General features: G+C 39.6%; 1 protein-coding gene and 1 long non-coding RNA gene across 4 annotated transcripts in view; one reads left to right on the forward strand and one right to left on the reverse strand.

Moving 5' to 3' along the window:
• GALNT1 (polypeptide N-acetylgalactosaminyltransferase 1) overlaps positions 1 to 24,090 on the reverse strand; it is a 404,402-nt gene that overhangs the window by 107,116 nt on the left and 273,196 nt on the right. The gene's annotated exons all lie outside the window — the stretch shown is intronic.
• On the forward strand, positions 120 to 3,270 carry LOC142157738 (uncharacterized). Its single transcript, XR_012692594.1, has 3 exons — positions 120 to 828; positions 1,562 to 1,886; positions 2,354 to 3,270. It is a non-coding gene; the product is annotated as an uncharacterized LOC142157738 (long non-coding RNA).

Consider the following 24,090-nt stretch of genomic DNA (forward strand, 5'->3'; position numbering starts at 1 on the left):
AAAATCGCACCCACTATTTACATATATCAAGACTATTTATCTGGTGTTAATTTTAATTTCTTGGTATCAAAACCCAATTATACACGGAACAGTCCATTAAACACAACAACCCATTACAATTGTCTTGTTAATAAAGTCATAGTTGTTCAAATACAATAACAGGTACTGAAACAGGCCTTTGCAATTGTCTGGTCAATAAAGTCACAGTTGTTCAAAGTAATAGATACTTGGACTCCTAATACACTGATGACATCACACAAATATGTATATTAATACTAACCTATCACATGCAAATTATTAGCATAAAATTGATACAATTCGTGCCTCAAAACCCCTACTATAAAAATCTTTAACGCGAATATGCACGCTGCCATTTCTACGATTCTGATGAGCTTGCTGGTTGTTGTGGTGGATCTAGCTTTGCTGACCCGGTTCCTGGTTCCAGAAATCCTTTTTTATAGAGTTTCTATAGAGGTTCATTCGCGACCGAATTCCGGACACCAAAACTGCTTTTTTAAAAGCATAATTCATTTCTTTTCTGTACTACTCTAATATCACAATATGTCTAGGGATCGTACGAGGTGTTTCTCTTCACAGGATAAGGCCAAGGAAGAGAGACGACTTCAAGACTCCAGTGAAGATGAAGTAGTGTTTCAGAGTCCCGAACCCTTTCCAGCTCCATTAACATGCGCCATTCCAGAGGCAGAAGAGCAATAGGACAAGGGGGACCAGGAATCGACCAAGGATGAAGACGGTGACGAGGGGCCCAGCACTTAAAATCTAGGGCCATGCTTCAGCAAGGCTGAAAATAAAGTGTTGGTTTCTCAGGTAAGAAAGTGATATCTTACTTTATTACCCTACACCCCACCTCAATGTAAAAGTTCATATGAATAGTCAGGTGTACAAATTTTCTTGCTAAATGTACACTTGAACACACCTCCAAGGTATAGGGGTTTATATGTAGCAAGGGCTGGCTTGTGAGCCAAACCCAAATAAGCCTTATTTACAAATATACCCCCCCCACAATTGTATTTTATTTACTAACTTGACTGCTACTAAATATTGAAACTACGAATTGATAATACACAAACTACAAAAAAATTTTCTTCATTTTTTTACATTTTTCAATCAAGTTTTTAAATTTAACCCTAGCTATACATGATATGAATAGCAAAGTTTAGATACAAATAGTATTTTTATTAAAAATGGATCACTTCAAACCTAAACTGTTGAGATGACCTACATCATTTGTATATTTTGTATAGCAGTGCACACTATTTTTATGGCTTTTCACTGCTTACAATAGGCCCATTTGCCATCTGTAATCTGTTCAGTCAAGTGTCAATTCACCCCATGTCTATCTAATTTATCTTGACCGTCTCAATACATGTACATTTTTAAATAGAACAACTATCTTTTTAAATGTATTTACATCGCCCCCCGGCCTAAACTACCTTAAAAGTCATACAAATTTTAACAATGAAAATAAGTGTTGTTTAATAAACTATAATCCCGCATTTGAAAAAAAACCAAAATGTCATTTCATTATTTTTTTTAATAGGTTTTGCAATTCAAGAACAAGATCCTAGGCAAAGAGGGTATGAAGACCAGCTACCATGTCCGAAGGAAGATCTGGAGTTCCATCAGCAAAACGGTGTCTGCGGTACGTGGCATCCTTCACAATGAGGAAGCTTGTAAGAAGCGGTTTCGAGATTGCCGGAAAAGTACCAAGGTGAAGATTGCAAAGACATCCCGACTGTCTGATGTTAAGAAGAGACACAAGGTCGCCTGAAAGAAATGGCAGGAGAAGTTGCGTGATGACCTGAACACATCGGATGAGCATGTTTCTCCTATGAAAACTCCAAAAAGGAAAATGAAGTCCCATGGTAAGGTTTTTACTAAGTAATTTAGAGTGGATAATTTAAGCATACTGTTCACCGCACCACGTTTGCCAACCTTTCACACAGTTCTCAATTGTTTTCTCCAAATTAATAAATTTATTTTATAACAGTCAAAAAATGCAAGACAAGGGACTTTAGCAGGAGGAAGAAGTCCACTCGTCTCTCAACAGGTAATTGTACCTTATTTGTAAATGAACTTTAAGGTGTAAATTAAATAATCTCCAAACCTAAACAAGCTAAAATTTCAGACACGCCAACTTCACGGTTAATTGAGTATGCCCATGACTCAGAAGAAAACATCAAATTCATTTGACAAGAATTGTCAGCTTCTCCAGTTTCATCTGTGCGAAGTATTATAATTTAGTACATACTACCGTTACACCTGTAATGTTCACCCATGTCCTGCCACAAATTTCAATTAATAGTTTACCATTTTTTCTCTCTGTCATCAGCTAATAGAAGAAAACTGTTTGTTGAGGAAGTATCTGAGAATGAAATTCATGAAGACACTGTGATCGATTTGGAGAATGTGTCCACTGAAGTCCATCCAACAGAAGATTTCAGTACAGTGGAAATGAAAGCCCACACAGCCCCAATAGAAGCAGAGGACACCACTCAACCTGAATCTGAGGAACCCACAGTTCAGTTAGCGGACACCATGCAAATCGAAGCGGTGGACCCAGCTACAATTCAGGTCCCGAACACAACTTAAGAAACCGCAGAATGAGTGAACACACCTTCATCAGATGCTGAAGATCCTAACATCTCATCTGAACCAACACAGTGTGTTGAAGGGTGTGACTATTCAAGTTCACAGGACCAAACCACTCGTCCCTCATTAATTTGCATGCTTTTGGCCAATCAAACTCTTTGCCCAAACACTTTTGAACCAAGGAATGCGTCAAATGGAACATTCAACAGCACTCAGGAACATCCAAATGTCACAGAAGCAAATGTGAGCAACTGTGAATGATATGTGAATCACACAGCAACAGGCAGCTGCAGTTTCCACGAGTCTGCAACTCCTGGTAAATGAAATGATGCAAAGAAATATCCAAGAGAGTGCTGCAACGCATTCCCAACCTGCTCGGGTACCAACCTCGGAAACAGCAACACAAGCAGCTGAAATAAAAAGTGAACAGCAGACAACTTCCACCGAAAAACCAACACATTGTTGTAGACAGAAGAATCACCTGCCCTGTGCCACAGCAGTACATCAGATAATTACAATTGGCAACCGACAAACATTTTCCTTGCTCTCTCTTGTATTTTCCTTTCCCATGCCTTTTCGTGGTTTGTTTCTGCCACATCCATCCTCTCACAGCCTTCTTATCTTTTCTCCCACTTTAATTAACTTGTAGTATGTGTATTGTTAATCTATTTTTTTTTTGGGGGGGGTGTTGGGGGGTGGGAGGGGGTTTGAATCTATTGACAGACATTGGAAATTCAACTACAGACTGTCTACTCAAGTGTTTTGTAAGATAACCTCTTCAACTCTCACGATACACAATGAAAAAATGTAAATGAAACAGCATTTATAAATGTAAGTCTCTTATAAAAAAACATATATACAAAAGTTACTCAGGCGCTATGAATCATTAAAAATGGCATATAATGATGGATCACAGCTCCCTAGGACAGATATCCAAACTGTCAATATAACATGTAAAGAGAGAAAAAAAGGGGCGCAGTTTCCAACAATATTATTTATTATTCCATTGAAATGCAATATATAAAACAAATAAAATATGAGTTAATACTCTATAGATCCAACTGCACTTCAGGCGCAGTGGTAAAACTCTTAATAACAAATATTACACACTAATTGGCATTCTCATTCTTAGATTGACTAACAATTGAATACATCCAGAGATGGAATTAATAGATGTAGATATCCGCTGCAGTAAATAAGGCACTGGGAATCTTATACCATAGATAAATAACAGGCAGTCTTTTGTATAGGCATAAAAGAATTCCCTTAGATTTTTCAAATATTCAGCGGCCCAATCGACCTGTAGGTAGACGCTGAAACAATTTGGAACAAGTGGATGTCCTCTATCATAAATCAGAAGTAAGCGGTCTTGTGATCAAAGGAAAAGACGCTATCCTGGTCTTACCATGTAATCGACGGCCAAGTGTGATTGAAATAAGCGTACAGTCCAACTGCATCAGCAGTAGCAGATGATTTGTGTTGAACAATCACACACTCTTCATGGCCCGTATAGACATCTGCACGGAGGCAATAGACATATAGAGCCGCTTTATCCACTTAGTCCACTTACTTGAATTGCAGCTTGATACCCCGGGGTATAGATAAAGAATGCCAGACTTAATGTGTTAGTAGAGTCAGATAAAGATATTCTGACGCGTTTCTCCGTATCAGTCACGGTTTCATCAGAGGAGTATTGCTAATGGTTTTCCACATGCCATTTAAAGCCGGCCCGAGTGTCACATGACACCATCCGGCCAATCAAGAGACAATGATTCCAATCGTTAATAAGCTTCCAAGCCGTGTGTAGCTGAAGCTAAATAGATGCATACAAAACAGCTGCTAAAATTAAGCTAAAAAACAGCAATCACAGGTGGCCCAAATGTAATAAACATCCCATGTGGGCCTACAAAATGGTAATAATCGATGTATGCATACTACATTGACAGCTATATACACTTAAACATAGTAATAATAATAATAAATAGAAGTCTTGAGCCACATAATCACATCTTAGTCCCAACAATATATTATTATGGGACAATCTTAAAAATTATATAATTAAAAAATATATATATAAAACCATATAGGGCGCCCTTAGTCTAGAAGTTGCAGACGGTCTCCCATCCAAGTAGCGACCTACTTGGTTCTGTTTAGCTTCCAAAACCAACTGAGTAGCACTAGCAATGGACCAAGAGGGCCACTGATAAAAAATTTAAAAAAAACAGTATTGAATATATGTATGAAAAAGTCTAGAATAAAATCATACATATATGAGGAATATAAAATACTATAAGTCTACCTTAAGATGTATGTAAATAAACAATTGTCAACATGTAATAACAATATAGGCTAAGTAATAGTGAGACAGCATAAAAAGGATATCATGATGATAGGTATAATCATATGTTGTTAAGTTCTATACTATCATTTAAACCAAAGGGAACCATAGAATTTAATCTAAAAATCCAATAAGCCTCTCTACGGCACATACGATTGAATCTATCACCTCCCCTAGGGGTGGTGTCTATTTGTTCGATTGCCCTAATACGAAGTCCCTCTAAAGAGCCACTCTTACAAACATTAACATGCTGTGACAAGCTGTGGGTTTTCACATTTTTAAGGATGTTTCTACGGTGCTCTGTCAACGTACTCCCATAGAACGAATTGTACGGCCCACATATTGTAGGCCACAGGAACAATTTATCAGATATACCACAAATGTAGATTGACAATTCAATATTTTATCAATAGAAAATTTCTCTCCAGAAAAATTTGAAACAAAGGAATCACATCCATGATCCGCAGACATACATGTTAAACATTTCTTCCTACCACAACAATAGAAACCATTAGATCTAGTTGTTAACCAATTCTTTGTTAAAGAATCATTGGGTGGCTTACCCAATCATTTCGAATCATAATAGCTTGGTGACAAAAATTATTTAAGGTTGCGCGATTTTCTAAATACAACATTGTTAATTCCATCTCTGGATGTATTCAATTGTTAGTCAATCTAACCTCTGAGAATGAGAATGCCAATTAGTTGTAATATTTGTTATTAAGAGTTTTACCACTGCGCCTGAAGTGCAGTTGGATCTATAGAGTATTAACTCATATTTTATTTGTTTTATATATTGCATTTCAATGGAATAATAAATAATATTGTTGGAAACTGCGCCCCTTTTTTTTTCTCTTATAAAAAAAACATCACTAGACTTAATAATTACGAGTATTTTTTTTTTAATTGCTTGCTGTGGCAATCTTTACAAATCTTCAAAACTTACAATCTTCTTCTTTAAAATTTTAATATGCTGTGCTATATTCTTGTGTAAAGTTGGTTAAAAATATCTGATGTACAACCATTGTTTTTCGCCATTCAACAGATGTTACAAAGTCAGCTTTACCGTGCAAGCAAAACCTTAACTGAATATCTTCACAAAGAAAAGCTGCCCTTACAGAAATTAGTGAAAGAGTGAGCTAAATTTGAGAGGATCCTACAAAGCTTTATCAACCATTTGAACACGTTTACCAAAAACTTTGATCCAACAATTACTCATTGTACAATATTGTCATTAAATAAATTTTGTTCATATAATGTATATTGAGAAGTTTTTTTTCACTATATATTGTTAATGATTTTATTTTTATTCTGTTTTTCAAATTACACGTTCTGAATTCATTGTAACTAATAATTACTATGCAATTAATTAACATACATAAGTGTTAGGGTGCTATGGTTAATGTGGTTGCTGTGAATATGAACATCCTTATTACAAATGAATGTTATTTTTGGGTAATTTACTGTTTAACTTGATAAATAGTGTAATATATTATATTATATGTAATACATTTTCCTATTTAAACTTAATACACAAACATATATTATAAACTTAAAGAAAGGACATTATGACATAAGTTGATAAGCAATAACTTAATAAATTGATTATAAATGTCAATGTATATTACATACATAATAAAATTTTAAAAATACCATTAATGAGCTGCCACTTAAAATAGAAAACAATTTAAATATTGAATTGCAACATAAGCAATTATACAGATTTATAGTTAACCTTAACAACTGCTTAGAAAAGAACTAGTGTACTCCTGCCATTGCAATTTCGATTGCCTCTTATTCTGTTGAATATTGTTTCGGCAATATTATTAAAGACATGCATATGTAAACGGTCAATTAAACTTAAAACAGTATAAATCCTATAGTGTACCCTCCAAGAATGGGTATTACTTGCAATAATTATATACTTTTTAAAAACATGTCTAAAAATCACCTCACACACGCTACATACCATTGATCGTAAGATTCATAAACCATAACATTGTCAGTAACCCACCAGTGTTCTGCTTGAGTATTTTATTAAAATATAAATAAAATAAAGGTAACGCGACCGTGTCAATCAATGGTGTATCTGTTACAAGTATTAACTATCTGAATAACAAACCTTAAATTAATGCAGATACACACAGTCTGACATCTTCAACTTTATCCTATGACATATGACATTATGTCATAGTGTAAATAATTACATAATGTCGGTAAATAGTCCAACCTCAAATACTCCCCTATAAAAACTTCTCCCGACCAGTGTCACATCGCCACTTATTACTACTGAATAAGCTTGCTAATTCATGTTGTATAATTGGCTTTGCCTGACTCTTTTACAGAGAACGGATTTTGCTATATACCCTTTTGGGATACCCGCTTTCCATTGCGCTGTTATCCAACTTTGAGACAAATCTCTGCAATTTCGAGGAACTAGTTTATACGCAAATTATCCTACTACCGAAATTATGATGACTGCTTCTGTTTCCCTAGTGCCATCTCAGAAAGGTGGAAATCTACTCAACGTTGATGGATTTCTTTTCACGAAGAAAAAACAGCGTGGAGAAAGGTGTTGATGGCGTTGTAACGAGTTTAAAAATGACAGTTGTCGTGCATGGGCCACCACCGTGGAATTTGCCAATAGCTGGAAACTGATCTCTCACATGGAACATAACCACGCAGCGAGGGCAGAAAGAACGGATGTTGCCAGAGCAAGACACATCATCAGGGAACATAATATGGAGAGTCCAGCACAGGTCATCCAGCATGTCACAGCTGAAATGCCATCAACAAGCACAGTGTACATGCCAAATCGATCTGCTCTCAGGCAAATCGGTGGAGAGAGTGAGACTCGCTGACATGCCAGCACAGCCAACGTCTATAAACAATATCAATGTCCTGACAATTTAAAAGAAATAGATGGAACAATTTCTCGGGAAGGACACCACATTTGTCAGAGAACGAATTTTAATGCTTGCGACTCGTGAAAATTTGGAAAAACTACAGGAGGCCGCATATTGGGTTATAGATGGCACCTTTAAAACGTACCCAACATTATTTAGGCAGATTTGCACCATCCATGCTATGGTTGGTACTAATTAGAGATGGGCGGGCTTGGTTCCCCGATAACCGAACCCGCCTGAACATCCGGTATCCGAGCAGGCTCGGTACACTGGCGCCAATTTGGATTCGAAATCGAGGCAAAACGTCATAGTGACGTTGTCGGATCTCGGTTCTCGCGTTGTTTGAAATCCATAAATAACCACCTTCACAGCAATCCAGCGCCATTTGACAGAGGGAGAGAGAAGGTTAGGTCGCAGGCAGCATTAGAGCAGGGAGAGAGCAATTCTTCTAGCACTTGTTACAGCAGGAAGAGAGGAGGATATAGGAGGCATTATTGCAAACATTAACAACTGTTTTGGGTGTCATATTCCCTCCTCCAGAAAGTATTTTCTGCCTGCAGAAATAGAAATATACCAGCAGTATAAAGTTTTGATTTTGCACTACAAGTGCTTTGGGGTGTCCCATATTCCCCAGTCTGAACAAACAAATTTTCTGGTGCTGAAAGTATTATCTAGCAGCACTATATATTTAATATTTAGCACTACAAGTGTTTTGGTCTCATTACAATGTATTCAAAGCAGTCCACATATGAGCAGGATCAGCAAGCAGGTGCTGGCACTTGTTCTGATGGTAGTCTTCCCTGTACGTCATCTGGTAAAGCCTATGTACAGTCATTTTAAATCAGGAAAAAAAAACAAAAAACACACTCAAATGTTTTTTTTTTACCGTGTTGAAGCGTAAAAGAACTGTAACTGATGAAAAGTTAACTGCTGATAACAAAATAATTGCCAACATGCCATTCTACACACGCAGTGGCAAAGAAAGAATGAGGCCTTCGTCTTTCTTTATTAGTGGCAGATCGAAAAATGTTACTGAGCCTTCTTGTATGGTCACTCGTGACCAAGCAAGACCAAGTAATTTGGATTCCAAAAGTGGTGCACAACTACTGTTACGTGTGAAAGCCGAGCTGCAAAATAACAATAGCATTAGAGGAAAATATATGCTCAGAATCAGAAATGACACCAATCCCTGAGGAGAGTCCATCCACCAGTGGTATGTGTAATCATGAGCAATCTGATAGTGTACCCATAAAGAAGGGCCCTTTCAGCATTTCTGCTGATGTGTGCCTGAACAGCCCGAGTGTAGCCGGTGATACACCAATTGAGGATGCCACTTTGGAATTGGAAGAGGGGGAGATTTGTGTAGGCGACAAGGGCGCTAATGATGTTGATGAGGATGAGGTTGTTTGTGCAAGTCCTGCACCAGTGGCAGCAGTTCTACCACGTGACAAGAAAAAGGCCATTGTCATGCCTGGGCATAAAACAAAAAAAGCCACTTCTTATGCGTGGAATTATTTCTACTCAAATCCTGACAACAGTTTGTAGTGAATGTCAAGCCAAAGTCAGTCGAGGGAGGGACCTTAACCACCTTGGAACCTCATCCATGTTACAACATTTGACGAGAGTTCATGGCAAAGGTTTTGGGAAAACCTGAAAGTTCTTCAAAAAAAATTACAAGCACTCCATCATCAGCTAGGACCCTTCTGTCACCTACATCCCGACAGCTGCAATCTACACCCACAACACCATCCTCGTCAATATCCTCAGTGGCACTCGGAGTTAGCCCTGCAATCCACTTAGTAAGGCTGGATGACTCCTGCACTATAATTGATCCCTCTGAAGAATGTTTAAGTGTTAGGCCCACTGCTGCTGCTGCTGCTGGGGGTGAACCTTCCTCCCATAAGGCCAAGAAAAAGAGCAGTCCTACATTACAACAATTAACTGTGAAACAATCATTTGCTAGGGGAAGCAAATATGACCGCAGTCACCCAGTCGCCAAGCGAATCACAGATGCCATGGCTACTATGCTAATGTTAGATCTGCGTCCAATATCCACAATAAACGCAGCTGATTTTTCAGTTAATTGATGTTTTGTGTCCGCGTTACAAAATTCCATCGCAACACCATTTTTCCCGCAAAGCTATTCCGCAACTATACGAAAGAGTTTGTAAAAATGTAGTAATTACACTTAAAAATGCCATTCTGCCCACTATAAACTTAACCACAGATATGTGGACAAGTGGAAGTGGGCAAACCAAAGACTATATGACTGACAGCCCACAGGGATGGTCATTCGCCTTCACCAGCAGGAACAGCAGCAGCATGTACAACAATACGTAACATTTGTCACAGGCAGGCCACTCTTTGTATTACCGGCTTCACTAACAGGCATACAGCTGATAATTTGTTACGAAAACTAAGAGATGTGATTGATACATGGCTTATACCACTTGGACTCTCCCCAGGATATGTAATTTCTGATGACGCTAACAATATTGTGCTAGCATTACAGCTGGGTGATTTCCATCACATTCCCTGTTTTACTCACACAAACTTGGTGGTGCAGAGCTTCCTAAGAAATAACCGTGAGGTGCAGGAGATGCTTTCGGTGGCCTGTAAAATTTCGGGGCATTTCAGGCATTCTGCCACAGCATGTAGGAGATTGCAGCAGCTCCAGAAACAGTTTAACTTGCCCTGTCACCAACTTAAGCAAGAGGTGTTAACAAGGTAGAATTTCAACCTGTACATGCTTCAGAGGATGGAGGAACAGCGTAAAGCCATACAAGCACATTGCACAAGCCATGAAATTGGGAAAGGAGGGGGGATGTATTTCACTCTTGCACAGTGGGGAATCCTTTCTATGTTGTGCAAGGTGCTGAAACCATTTGAAGTTGTGACGTGTGAAGTGAGTGCAGACTCTGCTAGCTTGAGCCAAGTAATTCCCTTAAATCAACTATTGGAAAAGCAGCTTGAGAAACTGAAGGAGGAGATGAAAGAAAGCAATTCAGCAAAGTATGTTGGCCTTGTAGATCAAGTACTTAATTCACTTAGCAATGATACTCGAGTAATTAAAATCTTGAACTCGGATCACTATGTTTTGGCAACTGTGCTTGATCCAAGTTTTAAGACCTACATTGATTCTTTGCTTCAAAATGAGCGAGATGTGAACCTTTGCAAGGAGCTATTGGCCAGCAAGTTGTCCGCTGAACTGGGCCTTGGCTTGACAACGTCTTCCTCCTTCAGTTTCTCAATCAGCTGCTGCTCGGAAAAAATTAAACTTTCAAAAGCAAAACAGGGATGACGCAGGGGGCAGACCACAACAGTTTCACATCTGGGCTGGTTTGAAAGATTTTTTTAAAAAAATGTGTGACCTTGCCCTTAACTCCATCCAATCCGAGTATAAACATGCAAAGGATGGTGGAGGATTATTTTCAAGAGGTAATTGATATGGAAATGTCAGACAGTCCCTTTCCTTACTAGGAAGAAAAGCAGGCCATTTGGAAACCCATGTACAAACTTGCTTTGCAATACCTAAGCTGCCCACTCCAGTGTGTAGTTTGAAACAGTATTCAGCACAGCCGGGAACCTTGTCAGTGATCGACGTAGGTTACTTCTGAAAAATGTGGAAAAGATGATGTTCCTCGTGGAAGATGTAGTTCATTTTAATGAAGGCCTTTACCATCAAAGACATCCAAGCACTGTCAGTTCTCTAATGGTGGATTCAAGCGGAGATGAATTGATAGTCTGTGATGATGATGTACACACTGATGAGGGTGAGAATGATGCTGAAGATGACGTCAACATCTTTTTAAAACTTTCACTCTAAGTGTAGGGTGTAATCTACCCCCAAACAGGAAAGGGACTTGGGCCATTTCTATTTCACGTACAGTCTTTAAAGGCTGCTGTTTTGTCAATTTCACTATAAAAGGGTAGGGTGTCATACACAGACAGACACCAAACTGCCTTTGTCCATTTCTATTTTAATTGTACAGTCTATACCGGCTGAATTTTTAACTATTGTACTACAAGTGGAGGGTGTAATATACAGACAGATACCAAACTGCCTTTGTCCATTTCTATTTAACGTACAGTGTATGCTGGCTGTTTTTTTTTCCTATTTATCTATATGTGGAGGGTGTGATATACAGACAGTCACCAAACTCCCTTTATTTATATTTTATTGTACAGTCTATGCAGGCTGCTTCTTCGTCTATTTCAATTTCAATCTAAGGGAATATTATACAACCAAACAGAACATCTGCTTTGGCCATTTGTATTTATAAAATTGTCTTTGCAGGCTGCTTCTTTTTATTTTTAACTATAAATGTAGGGTGACGATGGCTGCATTGCCAATAGGCTAAGATGGAGAGGAAGACCATCAGGTTTATGTGTAGAAGCAAGGATGGCCTACCAGGGATTAAACTGTTTTTTACCCAATTTATTAGCTTTAGAATTACCTCACTTATGCAAGAAACAGATGGAGCAGTAAATTAGGTTATTTTAGCCCCCCAAAAAGTGATTTTTAAACAAATTGCAAAACAAAACCAAAACACGCAAGGGCGGTTATGCCGAAACCAAAACACTAACGTAATCCAGATCCAAAACCAAAACACGGGGGTCAGTGACCATCTCTAGTACTAATGTCAGACGTTTTGTGCCACTTGTTTATGGATTATTTTCGAGTAAAAGCCAGGAGTACTATCAAACGTTTCTACAAGAACTACAGGATTATGCCATGGAATTTCGACATCGACATAGCACCGCAATATAGCCTCACCGATTTCGAGATAGCTGCAATAAATGCCACCCACCTTGAATTTGGAACCTGCCAGCATAAATGTTGCTTATTTACCGTAGCATCCAGACAGCAGGATTAGCTCAGCTCTACGGCACTGGCCCTTGTTCTGCACTCCGCATGAGACATTTGCAAGCCCTTGCTTTGTTGCCCCAGAAAGAAATTCCAGAAGCCTTTGAAGAATTGAAAAGACATTTACCCGAAAATGCAGAACCGGTCATTAAATATTTTGAAGAAAATTATGTTCTTGGTAGACGATGTGAAAGAACTCGTAGCCTATCTACAAGAAAAGCACCGTTGCCCCCCCAGAATGGGGTTAGTGCATGAAAACAACAGGTTAGGCATCCTGCGAACAAATAATAAATTCGAAGGATGGCACCGGCGATGGAACAGCATATTGGGCGAGAAGAAGTTAGGTGTGCGTGTTTTGGTTTTGCAATTTGTTAAAAAAAATTCTATTTTTTTGGGCTAAAATAACATAATTTAGTGCTCCACCTGTTTCTTGGATAAGTGAGGTAATTCTACAGCTAATAAATATCAACGAGTGCTGACTCCCCCGGGATGTGTGCTTTTATCAGTCACACACCAATCCAGGGTGCCATACAACACATTAAAAAGAGCTACTGAAATGCATAGCAAAAAGGCAGTTGAGTGTCTAACCGTATATTACACCCTACACTTATAGTGAAATAGAAAAAAAAGCAGCCTGCAAAGACTGAACGATAAATAGAAATGCCCAAAGCAGCTTTTGTGTTTGGGTGTATATTATTCACATACACTAATAGTGAAATAGAAAAAAAAAGCAGCCTGCAAAGACTGTACGATAAATAGAAATGCCCCAAGCCCCGTTTCTGTTTGGGGGTAGATTACACCCTACACTTCTAGAGAAAACGTTTCAATATGTTGTCGTCATCAACTTCAGTATCATCCTCACCCTCATCAGTGTGTACATCATCATCACAGATTAATTCATCTCCGCTCGAATCCGCCATTAGAGAAGTGTCAGTACTTGGATGTTTTTGCCAGTAAATGACTTCCTCGTGGAAGATGTAGTTCTTTTCCACATTTTTAGGAAGTAACCACCTACGTCGATCACTGACCAGGTTCCCGGCTGTGCTGAATACTCTTTCTGAGTACACACTGGAGGGTGGGCAGCTTAGGTATTGCAAAGCAAGTTTGTACATGGGTTTCAAAATGGATTTTTTTTCGTTCCAGTATGGAAAGTGACTGTCTGACATTTCCATATCAATTAACTCTTGAAAATAATCCTCCACCATTCTTTGCATGTTAATAGTAGGATTGGATGGAGCTATGGCCGAGGTCACACTTTTTTTTTGGTAAAATCTTTCAAACCAGCCCAGATGTCAAACTGTTGTGGCCTGCCACCTGCCTCATCCCTGCTTGTCTTTGGAAAGTGCAATTTTTTCCGAGCAGCAGCTGCCTGAGAAACTGAAGGAGGAGACGTCGCCAAGCCAAGGCTCAGTTCAGCGGACAACTTGCTGACCAATAGCTCCTTGAAAATGCTTTGATCTCGGTCGTTTGGAAGCATAGAATAGATGTAGGTCTTAAACCTCAGATCAAGCACAGTTGCCAAAAGGTAGTGATCCGACTTCAAGATTTTAATAACTCTTGGATCATTGCAAAGCGAATTAAGTAGTTCATCTACAAGGCCAACATACTTTGCAGAATTGCATTTTTTCATCTCCTCCATCAGTTTGTCAAGCTGCTTTTCCAAAAGACGAATTAAGGGAATGACTTGGCTCAAGCACGCACAGTCTGAACTCACTTCACATGTCACAACTTCAAATGGTTTCAGCACCTTGCACAGCACAGAAAGGATTCTCCACTGTGCAAGACTGAAATACATTCCCCCTCCTTTCCAAATGTCATGGCTTGTGCAATATGCTTGTATGGCTTTGCGCTGTTCCTCCATCCTCTGAAGTATTAAAGTAATTCTATTGTTTTCAAATAAGCATTGCCCAAGCGGTTGATTTGTGTTTCCAACGCACATAGTAATTTATTTTAGCAGATGTAATATTTTAACAGTTCAATACATGATTATACAGTACAGCCAATACCAGAAAAGAGATAAATACATACCGCGCTCGCTGCGCTCCCACAGGTACCAGTGAACAGTACAACACAACAGAAAACAGCGCTGATGACTTCCTCTGAAGAAATCACCAGGCAGGTGATGAAACGCGTCAGGTGATTTGGATGTTCATTGAGCCGCTGGATAGCACTATTCCATGACCCAGCTCATATCCCTAGTGGATTCTTGGAGGTTGCCTTTTTTGAGCCATATTATCGCTATATAATTGGTGCCACGATTGTGTTAGCTGCTAATCCACTATTTACACGGATTGCCGTCTTCACCTACATATTTACCACGGAGGTCCCGGAGTTCGTCTGGGTATGAGGTGCGTGCGCATACAGACCACAATACGGGACTGAGTATCGGACCAGGTCTGTATTGCGCTTACTGCTTAAGCAGCTTAGCGACTTTGATTTCCATTCAGGAGTGGCGGTTTTCTCATTGTGGCATTTATGGCATATTCTCCTCCATACTACATGTGTAAGAAGCATTGAAGTGGGGTTCACCATCATCGCGGTGACGTACACTTTTCACCACCAGTGTGGCCACACTTATTTTGAAGCTCCACTTCATGACCTTGTACGGGGTCATTGGACACTAGTATCTTTACGATGTGGGACATTTAGCTGGTTCTCTTCAGAAGTGATCGATTTGATGGTTCATCTGCCTTATTGATGGTCAACACAGTCGGTTGATCTGATTGTTTATATGTCTAGTTGTTATCCACTGGCCAGTGTTGCATATTTTATGGTTCATTTTTAATAAAGTGTTTATATATATTTATCACCCACGGATGGTTGTATATTGATTGTGTGTATCAGTCATCAGCGCTGTTTTCTGTTGTGTTGTATTTTTTATATTTGAGATCTCATTGATCTCTTCAGCTGCAGATACTGATTCACACTTGATCTCCATTTCTTGCATCATCTCTCCGTGCGCCAGGTTTTTCTTGTTGTTTTTTCACCAGTGAACAGTATTTCACTCTAGAATACTGTGGTCAGAGTAGACTGAGGCAAGTGGGAGCACAGCTATGATTATATACATTCAGTGTTACAGAGAGAACAATGCAGATGACGTGGCTTGCTTCTATAGGTCCAGACTTCAGTCGGGTCCAGTGTAAACAGGTCATAGGCTAGTTCAAACAACCCCCTCAAAGACTGAGGGTCAACATTCCAGTCCATTAGCATTTTACAGTTTGGTATCACTCTGACTACTTATTCCCGAACATCAATAACTAGAGTATGCAATATGCGATCTCTTCGGCGAATGAACCCGGACAGCTGCTGATGAATAGGGGATTAAAATGATATCAGACATGACACATTTCCTATAACCTGAACCCTAAATAACACTGAAGTGTACATATATTCATAATATATAAACTTATAATAAACTAAATACTATCTGCTCATAAATCACTGTATAACGGAACCAATATGAATAATATAAATAACTAAATGTAATGCGAGTGTGTGCGTGCGTATTTTACCGTGCGATCGCAGTTTACCGTGCAATCGCACAATAAAACATTAACCAATATACTTTCGTTCATCCAATTATACGACTTTGACAGAAGCATGTACAGGGTGGAATTCCACCTTGTTAACACCTCTTGCTTAAGTTGGTGGCAGGGCAAGTTAAATTGTTCTTGGAGTTGCTGCAATCTCCTACATTCTGTGAAATGTCCCAAAATTTTACGGGCCACCGAAAGCATCTCCTGCACCTCAGGATTATTTTTTAAGAAGCTCTGCACCGCCAAGTTTATTGTGTGAGCAAAACAGGGAATGTGAGCTGTAATATTGTTGGCGTTATCAGAAATGACATATCCTGGGGAGAGTCCAAGGGCTAGATTTACTAAGCTGCGGGTTTGAAAAAGTGGGGATGTTGCCTATAGCAACCAATCAGATTCTAGCTGTCATTTTGTAGAAGGTACTAAATAAATGAAAGCTAGAATCTGATTGGTTGCTATAGGCAACATCCCCACTTTTTCAAACCCGCAGCTTAGTAAATCTAGCCCCAAGTGGTATAAGCCATGTATCAATGATATCCCTTAGTTTTCGTAACAAATTATCAGCTGTATGCCTGTTAGCGAAGCCAGTGATAAAAAGAGTAGCCTGCCTGTGAGAAATGTTATGTAGTGGTTTACATGCTGCTGCTGTTCCTGCTTGTGGAGGCAAATGACCACATATCTGTGGTTAAGTGTACAGTGGGTAGAATGGCATTTTTGAGCCCGATTACTACATTTTTACGAATGTTTTGGTACAGTTGCGGACTGCTTTCGCGAAAAATGGTGTCACAATGGAATTTTGTAACGGGGACACAAAACATCAATTAAATGTGAAAAACCAGCAGCGTTTATTGTGGATATTGGACGCAGATCTAACACTAGCATAGTAGCCATGGCGTCTGTGATCCGCTTGGCGACTGCTGTCATATTTGCTTCCTCTAGCAAAAGATTGTTTCACAGTTAATTGTTGTAAAGTACTAGTGCTCTTCTTCTTCTTGGGCTTCTTATCGGATGAAGATTCACCCCCCAGCAGCAGCAACAGCAGCAGTAGTGGGACTAACGTTCAAGAATTCTTCACAGGAATCAATTATAGTGCAGGAGTCATCAAGCTTTACCAAGTTGGATGCAGGACCAACTCCAATCGCTACTGAGGATATTGATGAGGACGGTGTTGTGGGTGTAGATTGCAGGCTTCGGGATGCAGGCGACATAAGGGTCCTAGCTGATGATGGACTGCTTGTTATTTATTTTACAATAATTTTCATCTTTTCCCAAAACCTTGTCATGAACTCGCCTCAAATGGCACAACATGGATGAGTTTCTAAGATGGTTAAGGTCCGTCCCTCGAATGACTGTTGCTTGACATACACTACAAATGGCTATACAACTGTTGTCAGGATTTGGGTAGAAATAATTCCACACATAAGAAGTGGCTTTGTTGGTCTTATGCCCAGGCATGACAATGGGCTTCTTGTCACGTGCCAGAACTGCTGCCACTGGTGCAGAACTTACACAAACAACATCATCCTCATCAACATCCTCATGAGCGCCCTCGTCCGCTACACAAATCTCCCCCTCATCCTCTTCTAATTCCAAAGTGGCGTCCTCAATTGGCGTATCACCGGCTACACTCGGGCTGTTCAGGCACACAATAGCAGAACTGCTGAAAGGGCCCTTTTTTATGGGTACACTATCAGAATGGTCACGGTTACACATACCACTGGTGGATGGACTCTCCTCAGGGATTGGTGTCTTTTCTGATTCTGAGCATACATTTTCCTCTAATGCCTTACTGTTTTCTTGCAGCTCGGCTTTCACATGTAACAGTAGTTGTGCACCACTTTTGGACTCCGAATAACTTGGTCTTGCTTGGTCACGACTGACCTTACAAGAAGGTGGCTCAATAACATTTTTAGATCTCGCACTAATAGAGAAAGGCGAAGGCCTCATTCTTTCTTTGCCACTGTGTGTGTAGAATGGCATGTTGGCTATTTAAAAAAAATTTTAATCGGCAGTTAACTTTTCCTCAATTACAGCTCTTTTTCTCTTCAACACGGTAAAAGGGTTATTTTTGTGTTTTTTTCGTGTTTTTTTTCCCCGACTTAAAGACTATGTACTTTTATATAGGCTTTACCAGATGACGTACAGTGAAGACTATCATCAGGACTGATGGCAGCAGCTGCTTGCTGATCCTGCTCATATGTGGACTGCTGGGAATCCATTTTAATGAGACCCAAAACACTTGTAGTGCAAATCCAGAAAGATATAATGCTGGTATATAATAATTTCAACACCAGAAAATAGCTCTTTTTTTTTTAGAAGAGGGGAATATCTGACACCCCAAACAATTATAGTGTAAATTAGGAAAAATGCCTCCTACTACTCTCTTCCTGCTCTAGTTACTACTCTAATTACTGGGACCGTCACCTAACCCTTCTCTCTCCCTCTCTCAAATGGCACTGAATAGCTGTGGAGGTGTCTAAAAATCGCTAGATCCGACGACGTCACAATGATGTTTAGCCTCGTTTTGGAATCCGAACAGGCGGGAGAGTACAGAGCCGTCTAGGCTTGAGACTAGGATTCCGGAAGTTCGGGCGGGTTCGGTTCTCGGGAAACCGAGCCCCCCCATCTCTAGTACAAACTGATCACCTACTTCATGAAGGAGCAAAAAGCCACCAAAGCCCAAATTCAGAAGGTGACTGGCAACACTAGAAAGATGCATTGGCCAGAGGGAAACAGTGGAGCTCATGACATATTTAAAAGAGGTCGCCTACCACTTATAATCAAGTTGGACGTAAAAATAAAAAATATGTAATACAAGCTGCCCTCCTGCGAATTTCCCATATGCCCACACTTATAGCAATGTCTGAGCACTGTGCTACCACGTTACAAACCACTTTTTAATGCTAGTTTTATATTAACTGTGACCTTTTTATACATAGCAAATAAAGGACATGTTGTATGCTAAGAAGAGGAGGATGCTGAATAAGAATAACCTCAGGCCTATGAGCATTTCAACAATTGATAGGATCTATAAAATACTGGGGATGGAAAATATTTAAAGACATATATACTTTCCTAAATTTTAAAGTAAATTGTGTGTTTTAATTTTTTGGCTTATAGGGAACAAAATATGCAGCAAATAAGGAAGCATCTTTAATATTACATAAAATTATTAATCAATACACATGGAGACGAATATGGACATAGAATTATTATGGACGAGAACCAGGGTGAGTATATGTATTAGATTTGACTATGAAAATATGTATTTTTTTTTAATTAAGCCTGTATTTAATTTTAAATATATTACCAGTATTAGGACAGATACTAGATTGGATGAGGATTAGGAGTTTGTCTTATAGGATTCAATGTACAATAAAGAACAACATGTTTATTATAATCTATATTCCATACAGAAAACTAATACAAAGACAAAACAGGATCCATCACTGCTATCCATGAATATAACTGGCATATCGTGGAGTGATGGCACAGGGCCTTCCATTTCCTAAACAAATTTTAGTACTTATCTTGTAAGGGCTATGATAATGATATAACATATATTTGTAGTTATGGTTAAACATTTGAGATGTTACAGTGATTGAAGTGTTTTTTTTGTTTTTTTTAACTCAAAAGCTTTTTATTGAATTTTTTAGAAAAGCATATTACAAACATAGCAGTTGTTACAGAGTACATAGAGCAGATCAGTTATATTAAACTATCCACACTGCTTAGATAAACAATTAAACAAGTAAATAAAAATTAGAAAAAATATTGGTACAAACAAAAAACACATCTTATGACCCAGTGTACATAAGCCGAAGACGGCAGAGAGAACAGACAAGAAAAACAGACGGATAGAGGGGGGGCAAGACAAGACAAGAGACTATCCGGTCATAGAAAGTGTACCTGTGGGTCTAGCCCAAGTACCCAACTTAACACAAAAACCATTCCACGGTACTCACGGATCAGAGATTGAACTATGATCTGTAAAGTACTCATACCATATAAAACCACTTAACAAGCGGGGAGGTAGCCCCTGTAACCTGATTAAAACCTATAGTTTCCATTTTGTAGCTATGTTGGATCTTGTTAATAATTTTAGGGAGTGCTGGAATTAGAGGTGATTTCCAGTTCTGGGCTATTGCAGCTCTTGCTGCAATAAGTATATGTCCAGTGACATAATGATTATGCCGATGGAGATGTTTAGGATACAGATGAAGTAAAGCCATATCTGGGGAAGGAGAGAGATTATTTTTGGAGACCTGAGAAATTAAATGAAAGATTTCGGTCCACAATGGCTGAAGTTTCGAGCAAGACCAAAAGATGTTGATAAGCGTACCAATTTCACCACAATTCCTCCAACAATATTTAGAATCTGATGGTCAGATTTTATGCAGCTTATCTGGAGTAAGATATAACCTGTGAACAATTTTAGTCAACATTTCCGAATGGTTAATACACTTTGACATCTTACATATGTTTAGGAAGATTCTTTCCCATACCTCTTCTGAAATAGTGATATTTAGGTCAGATTCCCAGACAGCTTGAATTGGTAAAACACGATTGTCAATAGGAGTTAAGAGTGTATGGTACAATAGGGAAATACCACCTGCGTGGGATGTGGGGGAGAGAATCACCTTGATATCAGGGGTAGGGGTCCCATCACCCCCAAATTCGAGGGGAGTGTTTGTAACCAGTGCCTTACTTGAACATATTTGTAAAAATCACAGATAGGGATATCATACTTAGCTTGTAATTGAAAGAAAGGGGGAAGAGACCCTCCCTCCAGGAGGTCCTGCACACGTCTAGCTCCTTGCCTGTGCCAAAAGTCAAGACGAGGTCTGGGATTTGTTGCGACAGTGCTATAGTAGAGAGGCTAGAGGAAGGGAGCTGGTAATCTGGGAAAAGGGACATCATCTTATCCCAGGCGGTGAGAGAATATCTTATGCTCCTTAATGTGGGGACTGGATTAGGTCTACTAGGTTTGTCCAGCCATAATAGATCTGCTAATGGGTATAGAGAGAGACTATACTGTTCAATGTCCACCCATGGTTTTTTCAGTGGGGGGGGGGGCTGAAAAAAGACAAATCTGATAATGGTATTTACCGATAACCGTGCCCTTCACTTCTTCGGACGATCTGATCTTAGCAGCCAAGGGTTCTATAGCCAAAGCAAAGATCAGAGGGGAGAAGGGGCAACCTTGTCTGGTACAGTTAGTGATCTGGAAGGCAGAGGAGAGGAATCCATTGCTGAGAACCCTGGCTGAGGGGATAGTGTACAAAGGTAGCTATGGCTTGTAGGAAAAAAACCTCCAAATCCAAATTTGGAGAGGACAGCAAACATATATTCACAGTGAATTCTATCAAAAGCTTTTTGCGCGTCCAACGACATCAATAATAAGGGAACTGAGCTAGCTGAGTGAGTCTCTAAGATGATCAGGACCCTCCTAGTATTATCTGGGGCCTGTCTTCCCAGTACAAAACCCACTTGATCTAGATTAACTGCGATAGAATAGGATTTAATCCATTGGCTATCATCCTAGCAAAAATTTTAAGATCTAGATTAAGAAGCGCTATAGGTTGATAATTGTGGCAGTGCAAGGGATCCTTTCCAAGCTTTGGGATGGTGAATATTCGGGCCTCAAGCATTTCTGCCGGAAAGAATGCGTCATTAGTGGCAGAGTTTAACAATTTGGTGAGAACCGGGATTAGCTCGGACTGGAAGGAGGAATAGAAGTCCAGGGTAAATCCGTCCTGGCCTTGAGCTTTCCCACGCTTCATAGCTTTTATAGCGGCCTTTACCTCTTCCTCCATCCATTCCGAGCACAGAGCTTCCGCTTCCTCAGGAGAGAAGGATGGAAGTGAGACAGATGCAAGAAAATTGTTAATTACTTCACTAGAGGGCTGGGTCAGAGTTACGTCTTTCTTTAGGTTATACAGATCCTCATAATAAGAGGCAAACCTGTTTGCTATAGAGAGAGGATTTGAAATGTGAGTGCCCTGTGGGTTACGTATAGATTTGATCCTATTGATAGCATTCTTCCCACAAAGTTTACGGGCCAGCAGTTTGCTAGCTCTATTACTGTCACACGCTGGTCCCATAGTTAGGTGCCGGTGCTGTGACTTTCCCTTTAAGAACCATGATTCTGCTTGCTTCTACCTCAGAGACATTACTTTCACAGGTGTTCCTGGCTACTGTGATCTGGACCACCTCCTGAACCTCATTGGTCCTGGAGCACTTTATTAACCTCCCAAGGTTATGGGCTCATTGCCTGTTCTTCGTGTTACTCTGATTGCATTTGGATCTGGCTGTATACTTCTCCTTCCGTGTGTCCGTTACCTGCTCGCTGGACTGAACTCCTTACCGTTGTTCACCTGCAAGCTGCAAACTCCTCACTGCTGTTCACCTGCAAGTTGTAACTCCTTACCGCTATTCATCTGCACGCTGAACGAGTATCGTGAGTTGTTGCTAAACCTGTGCCTTATCCATTGGTTCAACTTTACTGCTGGCTGGCTAAGATCGCTGCATCTCGCTGTTAGAGCTACTATCAAGTTACCTGTCACCTGTAGTTCCACGTCTGACACGGGTTATCCTTACTCTGCTGTTACCTGGTTACTGGACTGTTATTGTGAACTACTTGTTATGCCGGTGGCTAGTACTTGGGCTCAAGTTGCATGTCTCTGTTCAGTTGCTCCATACTACAGCGAACTTACCACTGCAGTTACAACGAATCCTGCTACCTGTAGCTCCACATACAAAAAAAGGGCGTTTTTGTCGCAGCAGTGATAGAGTGTAACTCCTCATTTATTCCCTATTGAAATACTCTATTATTGTTTATATGGGTAAAGAGGGTGCATCAACCATCTATATATAATGTGGACCAAAAAACAAAAAGAAATGGATCAGATGCACACTACTCTATAATATTTACAATTGGATTGAGAATGAAGAGAGGTGAACATAAAACATAACTTTTATTCAAAACTAAAAGCGAAATAATTGGACAATACTAATTAAAAACAAGTGTGTGTGTTAAAATCCACTGATTGAGTAATAACACCTCTAGTGAGAATTGGAAGGGATATGTCCTAGGTAGTCTAGTATTATTTAACTATTATGGTGCCATAATACTGCATGGGAAATAATAAGTCTATACTAAGTAGTAGTAGATTATCGGTATGGTAACCACTTCCCATCCGGTAGTCACCAGCTAATGGTAGATAGTAAGAGCAAGTTCAGCTGCAATCAATCCTACTGGTATATAACGTGTCTTGCTAACTGCCTAACTGTTGCTCCTTCTAACTTTGGGTCTAATGGAGCAGAAGGGAAAATTCCCTGGCATATGTGGCTGACTACCTAACTCTTGCTCCTTCTAACTTAAAATCTATTGGAGCAGTTAGAGACAAAATTTCCCTATAATAACAAGAGGTAAAGTACACAATCAGCGGAACGCGATGCGCGTTTCGCTATTTGTGCTTAATCGTGGCAACCGAGGGACTGATTTCCAGGGTTTAAATACCGTGAGTATGGGATCATCATATCTGACGTCAGCGGCTTATCTCCAATCATATGAAGCATCATATGATTGATGGCTATATCGGCCATTGGTGGAAGAGTAGAATAACACCCACTCTGATCCTATTAGTTCTATAATGCGTTGTTATGGTAACTGTCATACGCTGATTCACGGGTGATATTCCAAATAAGCTATAAAGTATGACCGCACAATCGCATACATTAATCTAGTTAAAGTTCCAAAGCACCCACTATACAGAAAAACCTCCGCAGTACCAAAACTCCCCACAAAATCTGCACAAATGAACCTGTAGT

This window comes from Mixophyes fleayi, chromosome 5 (genome assembly GCF_038048845.1).
Source record: "Mixophyes fleayi isolate aMixFle1 chromosome 5, aMixFle1.hap1, whole genome shotgun sequence".
NCBI lineage: Eukaryota > Metazoa > Chordata > Amphibia > Anura > Limnodynastidae > Mixophyes > Mixophyes fleayi.